We start from the raw sequence: 6,158 nt of genomic DNA, 5'->3' as shown, positions 1-6,158 counted from the left end.
TTTTAAAGTGTATTTCTAAAATTACAACATGAAATGTTTTTAGTTTTTTGATAAATCTACTTGCTCTATTTTGTGGAACTGTTTTCCCTTGTCTTTGCTGCTACTATGTACTTTCACTTTTAGGTAATTGCAGCCAAACTTACACAAGTAACTTCCAATGGGCCTTCAGGCCCTGACAGTTATTCTGATTCCTCAACTAGATCTCCTAGAAACCACTGTAATCACTACAGTGATAGCCCCAGTTCGCAAGTGGAATGTTGTTTACGGGGCAGCAGGCAGCAGGGTAGTGGTAAGTAGCTAGTATATGCAAGACACTACTTTCTTTTTCTGAGGAATTTGCATGTTTCATCAGTGGTAAATGCCAAATAAACAGACAGTTAACTACTAACTTTCAGGCAAATCCTGTCATTGTTGGAATTTAAAATAAGTTTTCCATAGATATGGTATTTTGTTTGCATAAAATTAATCTATTATAGCAGAACTATAATACTACTAAATACATATCCCCAGATTATACTACTATGAGTCTTTCTTCAAGTCTGCTTTTAAGAAAATGCACAATTTGCTATTTTTCTACGATTCTTAACACATATCTAAACAAACTCCTGCCTCTCTTAATGTCTCTGTTTTCCTTTCACCCTTGAGAATTTACAGCTGCAATAAAACCAACCATTTCACTGTGAGAGGAGTTTGAGTTCCTGCAACTGTTGGATTAGGAATTTAACCATCATAGTTAACCTCTAAAGATGGGAAGTGCCTTTTATAATAAATAGCATAAGAGTTTCATAGTTAACAAAACAACAGAATGCCTGTCACAAAGAAATTACTCAGAGTAGCTTAGAAATCCTGATATATGATTAAGTAAAAACAAAAGATGATGAAAGCAGATATTTCAGGTAATAAAAATAGCATATATGAAATATGTGATTGACAAGGAGAAATCAAGATGAGTATGTTGATTTGAATAAAAATTTTTGAAAGAATTTATAGGTAAACATTTTTGTATTCCATATTTTAGATACTGTTACAGCATCCCAGATACATCTCTCCTTTGGCAAGTTGCAGGCTTAGATAGCAAACTGAAAATACCACTACTTAGAGATGGAGCAAGAGTACTTATGAAACTTGTGCCACCAAGTAAGAAAATGAGTGGCTTTCATTAAATATTGCCTGACGTGTTTTTTATTACAGGATTCTATATTATACATTGATTTAGTTTGGTGTAAATGAAAATGTATTTCTTACACACTCTAACATTTGTTTTTCTGGTCATCTAATGATTTTTGCTTAAATCTGTATTAATTATTTACATTTTTCAAGACTAAATATTTTGGAGATACTGGTCTTCATAACCTGTTAACATTAATAATATGTTAACATAAAGACAATGTGAGAAAATACTGTAATTTCCAGGTTACTCGTGCCAGTTACACTAGATTTTTAAATTTTCCTCTTTCATTTGATGAGTTTTCTGTGATATTCCTAAATTTTCCACATCCTCTCTACTAATTTCTTACCTCCTGCATAGTATGGTGTTTACTGTTCTCAGTTAATGTCTCGATTTAATTGCTATGAACTTCAGCTGGTCTACCTCGCCACGTAGCATCATCCAATGAGAAATCTCTAGGGAAAAACTTTGCAAACCACTTTTGACACACTCGATCAGTCATAACACCTTCTCCATACACTGCACAAATCTGTTTTTGAGTTTCATTTGTGTTTTTACCTTTCTTGAAATAATAAAGTATACTATGCTGAAAATGTTTATTTTCTTCCACCTTCAATATTAAAGTGTCCACACAAAAATGCCCTGACTTTGATGCTCCTTGTAAATACACATTGATATGACAGCTGTTTCAAGACAGTCTAACAAAGTTGTTTCAAATAAAGTTGAAGACAACTGGGACTTCCTGCCAAGATGGAGGCATAGATGCATCTACCTATGCCACCATGCACAACCAAGATTGGAACAACAACAGTTTAGAGGCAGAATAACATCCAGAACTGACAGAAAATTGATCTGCTTGGTAGTTGGACAGCCAAGAAGTTGAAATAGATCCATTCACCCAGACTGGTAGGAGGGGCTGAGAGGAGCAGCCTGGTGTGGGTCATGGCTCAGAGAGCAGAGAGACTTGGGTGTGTAAGGCATCCAGGGTTGCATAAGGCATCTGAGGCATGAAAGATTGCAGCAGGTGGACCCTGAGGTGTGCAGAGAGACACACAGCCTCACAGGAGAGGTCCTTGGAAGCTCCCACAATGTGCACAGGCCCACCCACATGGGAATTGGCACCAGAGGCACCCAGTTTGCTTGGGGGAAGCAGCAAAGGGACTGAGGCCCCACAGAGAATGGAGCAATGCCATTGTTCTCTCTTGACCCCGCCCCCACATACAACATCACAAACTGGGGTGCCCTGCCCTGGTGAACACCTAAGGCTCCACACCTCACTGTAACAGGCATGACCAGACCAAAAAAAAAGAGAGAGAAAGAGAGATGGCTGAAACAGAAGAACAAATCAAAGCCCCAGAATTCATCCTTTTAAGTGACCGAGAGATAGCTAACCTATCAGATGCACAGTTCAAAACACTGGTGATCAGGAAGCTCACAGAATTGATTGATTTTGGTTGCAAATTAGATGAACAAATGCAGGCTACAATAGGAGAAATGAAGGAAAATGCACAGGAAACCAATAGTGATGGGAAGGAAACTGGGACTCAAAACAATAGAATGGACCAGAAGGAAGAAAGAAACAACCAAACAGGAAAGAGTGAAGAACTAAGAATTCAGAAAAATGAGGAGAAGCTTAGGAACCTCCAGGACATCTTTAAATGTTCCAACATCCAAATTATAAGGGTACCAGAAGGAGAAGAAGAAGAGCAACAGATTGAAAACTTATTTCAACAAATAATAAAGGAGAACTTTCCCACTCTGGCAAAGGAAATAGACTTCCCAGAAGTCCAGGAAGTTCAGAGAGTCCCAAAGACGTTGGACCCAAGAAGGAACACACTAAGGCACATCATAATTACATTCCAAGGTAAAAATGAAGGAGAGAATCCTAGAAGGAACAAGAGATAAGGAGACAGTTACCTACAAAGGAGTTCCCATCAGACTGTCAGCTGATTTCTCAAAAGAGACCTTACAGGCAAGAAGGGGCTGGAAAGAAATATTCCAAGTCATGAAAGGCAAGGACCTACATTCCAGATTGCTCTATCCAGCAAAGATTTCATTTAGCATGGAAGGGCAGACAAAGTGCTTCTCAGATAAGGTCAAGTTAAAGGAGTTCATCAAGCCCTTATTTTATGAAATGTTACAGGGACTTATCTAAGAAAAGAAAATAAAGACAAAACATGTATAGTAAAAGGACACCAAACTCACAATTATTAACAACCACACCTAAAACAAAACCAAAAGAAACTAAGCAAACAACTAGAACAGGAACAGACCCACAGAAATGGAGATCATATGGAGGGATAGCAACAGGGGAGTGGCAGGAGGAGAGAGGGGGAAAAGGTATAGAAAATAAGTAGCATAGATGGTAGGTAGAAAATAGGGGGAGGGTAAGAATAGTACAGAAAATGTAGAAGCTAAAGAACTTATAAGTATGACACATGGACATGAACTAAAGGGGGGAATGTGGGTGGGAGAGGGTACACAGGGTGGAAGGGAGTGAAGGGGGTAAATGGGACAACTGTAATAGCATAATCAATAAAATATATTCTAAAAAAAAGACAACTAAGTACTACTCGAGCCATCTTATGGAAAAAAACAAGTGAACTTTATGGCCAGCCCAATATTTACATAATACATATATATTTTATATACTTGTATATGCCCATACACATCCATGTTAGTTTTACTGGTGTTCGTTGTATGTCTTGTTAGTGATTTAATTTTTAAAAAGTGTTGGTAGGAGAATTTATTTTATTTTTATATTTAAAAAATTAATTGATAGCCTTATCATTGTGGCTCAGTTGTGTGTTTGCAAACTGAACAATGGTGAGTTGAATTCATGTTCATGGCACATGTCTACATTTTAGTCCCAGGTTCAATCCAGGTCTGGTTATGTACAAAAGGCAACCAGTGTTTCTCACACTGATATTTCTCTCTCTCTCTCTCTCTCCCCACTCTCCCTCCCTCCCTCCCTTCCCTGCCTTAAAGCCCTTTCTCCCTCTTTTACAATGACAATGAAAAAGTGTCTTTGAGAAAGGATAAACAGAATTAATTTTAGCATATTTGGCCATAAGTAGAATGCATTATATACGAAAACACTAGTTAAGGAAAAGAGATGCTCTGAACTCACTGAATTTATAGGAAATAATTAATACAACAAAAGTTCAAGTGCTTCTTATGTGCTAGACATCATTCTGCCAAATGGTAACCACATCCTCACAAGTATTAACTGCCTTGTGAAGGAGAGACATACAACTGTTACCCTCATTTTACTGATATGGTATATCTTAACCACAGAAGTCTTAAGTAACCTGCAGCTTATACACTACCAAGTGTTGGAGCCAGCTTTAAGTCTATACATTCATAACTCTAACTTGCAAAGAAGCAATATAAAGATGATAATAGGGAATACTGACATCCTTGTTATTGAATCTATAAAAATTTGCTTATGTGCACCAAAATTACGAGACCACAAGAGTACTTCCAAATGCAATCCAATTTTATAAACTTTATTATGTTCTCTGGCAGTGAAAAACTTTGCTCCACTTTATCCTTCTAAGTTTCAGTTTCTGAGGACAGACTGCCCCTCCACATAAATTTAATAAGCAGAGTCTAGCAATAACCTTTATGGCCCGTGCAGTTATCTCAGTACTGGGTCTCATTTTTGGTATATATTAAATACACAAGAAATAGAAAAAACAAGAATTACACTGTTATCATACCAGCTTTGAAATAAAGCAGTTCTGTGAAAGTGGAGGTCTGAAATGAGGTAACACCAACAAGAGGACATAGATGGAAATGAAGCCTATGGGTACAGAGCACTGTAAGGCTCATCATAAAAGTTCACTTTCAAATTTCTTATGCTCAGACTGAAAGGGTTTCTGCCTGTGTACCTGTGAAAATAATGGCTTTTTCCCCATATGAATATTATTCTGACTTCCTAGTCTAAGGGAAATACTTTGTAAATGCAGTCTTAACTTCTTATTATATTAACATCATTTTCTTATTTCCCAGTTGAGGATGAGCTAGTTAGTGTTATAGAAATTTATTGTGTGACAAGCTGTACTTTTTCTGTCTTCTGCTGTTGCTGCATGGTTTTTCCCATTTTTCTTCTCATATACATTGTCACACTTTTCCCCCTATGATTATGAAACCAATTGTTTAATTCTCACCTGACAATTTGTTAATTGATTTTTAGAGAGAGGGGAAGGGTGAGAGAGACAGAGAAATGGGTAACTGAACTTGTGCTGGCATTCTGCTCTGCTGTAATGTGATCTGAACAGATATGTACCATCTCTTCCAGCAAGAAGTTTCAACCTGCAAAGGACATCAGCTCAGCTTCACTTCATCTAGCTCTGGAGCATTCCACTGCCTCTACCAAAGGGTCTGTGCTGGAGGCCAGCTATGATCTGTACAGTTCACCTGTGATTACATGGTGCCACCTATGGAGAAAGGCCTTGTAAAAACCAACATTCAGATTGCTCTGCCAGCCAGGTGCTATGGAAAAGTAGCTCCACATTCGGTCTTGGTTACAAAACACTTCATAGATGTTGAAGCTGGTGTCATAGATGAAGATTATAGAGCAACCATTGCTGTTTTACTGTTTTAACTTTGGTAAACAAAAGTTTGAAGTTAAAGGTGACTGAATTCCATAGCATATTTGTGAATGGATTTATTATCCATAAAGAGAGGAAATTTGAGGTATGGATGACAATGAAAGGGGTTCAGTAGATTTGGGTTCCACTGAAAAGAATTAAAATTTATGCCAAGAACAGAAAATGAGAAAAAAACTTTTTCTTAAAAATAAGTTTTTGTTTAGTGTCTTGGTGCTGTACAAAACAGCCTGGTACCAGCATAAGAACAGACACATATATCAATAGAACAGAAGAGACAGCCCATAAATAAACTCAAGTCTCTGTGGTCAGTTAATATTGGCAAAGGGGGTTAGCATAAAATGGAGTAAAAGTAGCCTCTTTGATAAATGGCCTTG

General features: G+C 37.4%; 1 pseudogene; it reads left to right on the top strand.

Moving 5' to 3' along the window:
- Nucleotides 1-5,436: 5,436 nt before the first annotated feature.
- LOC114489899 lies at nt 5,437-5,925 on the top strand (annotated as a pseudogene).
- The last annotated feature ends 233 nt before the right edge of the window (nt 5,926-6,158 follow it).

Source organism: Phyllostomus discolor, chromosome Y, assembly GCF_004126475.2.
Source record: "Phyllostomus discolor isolate MPI-MPIP mPhyDis1 chromosome Y, mPhyDis1.pri.v3, whole genome shotgun sequence".
In the NCBI taxonomy this organism is placed as follows: domain Eukaryota; kingdom Metazoa; phylum Chordata; class Mammalia; order Chiroptera; family Phyllostomidae; genus Phyllostomus; species Phyllostomus discolor.
This window is presented reverse-complemented; position numbering and strand designations above follow the sequence as displayed.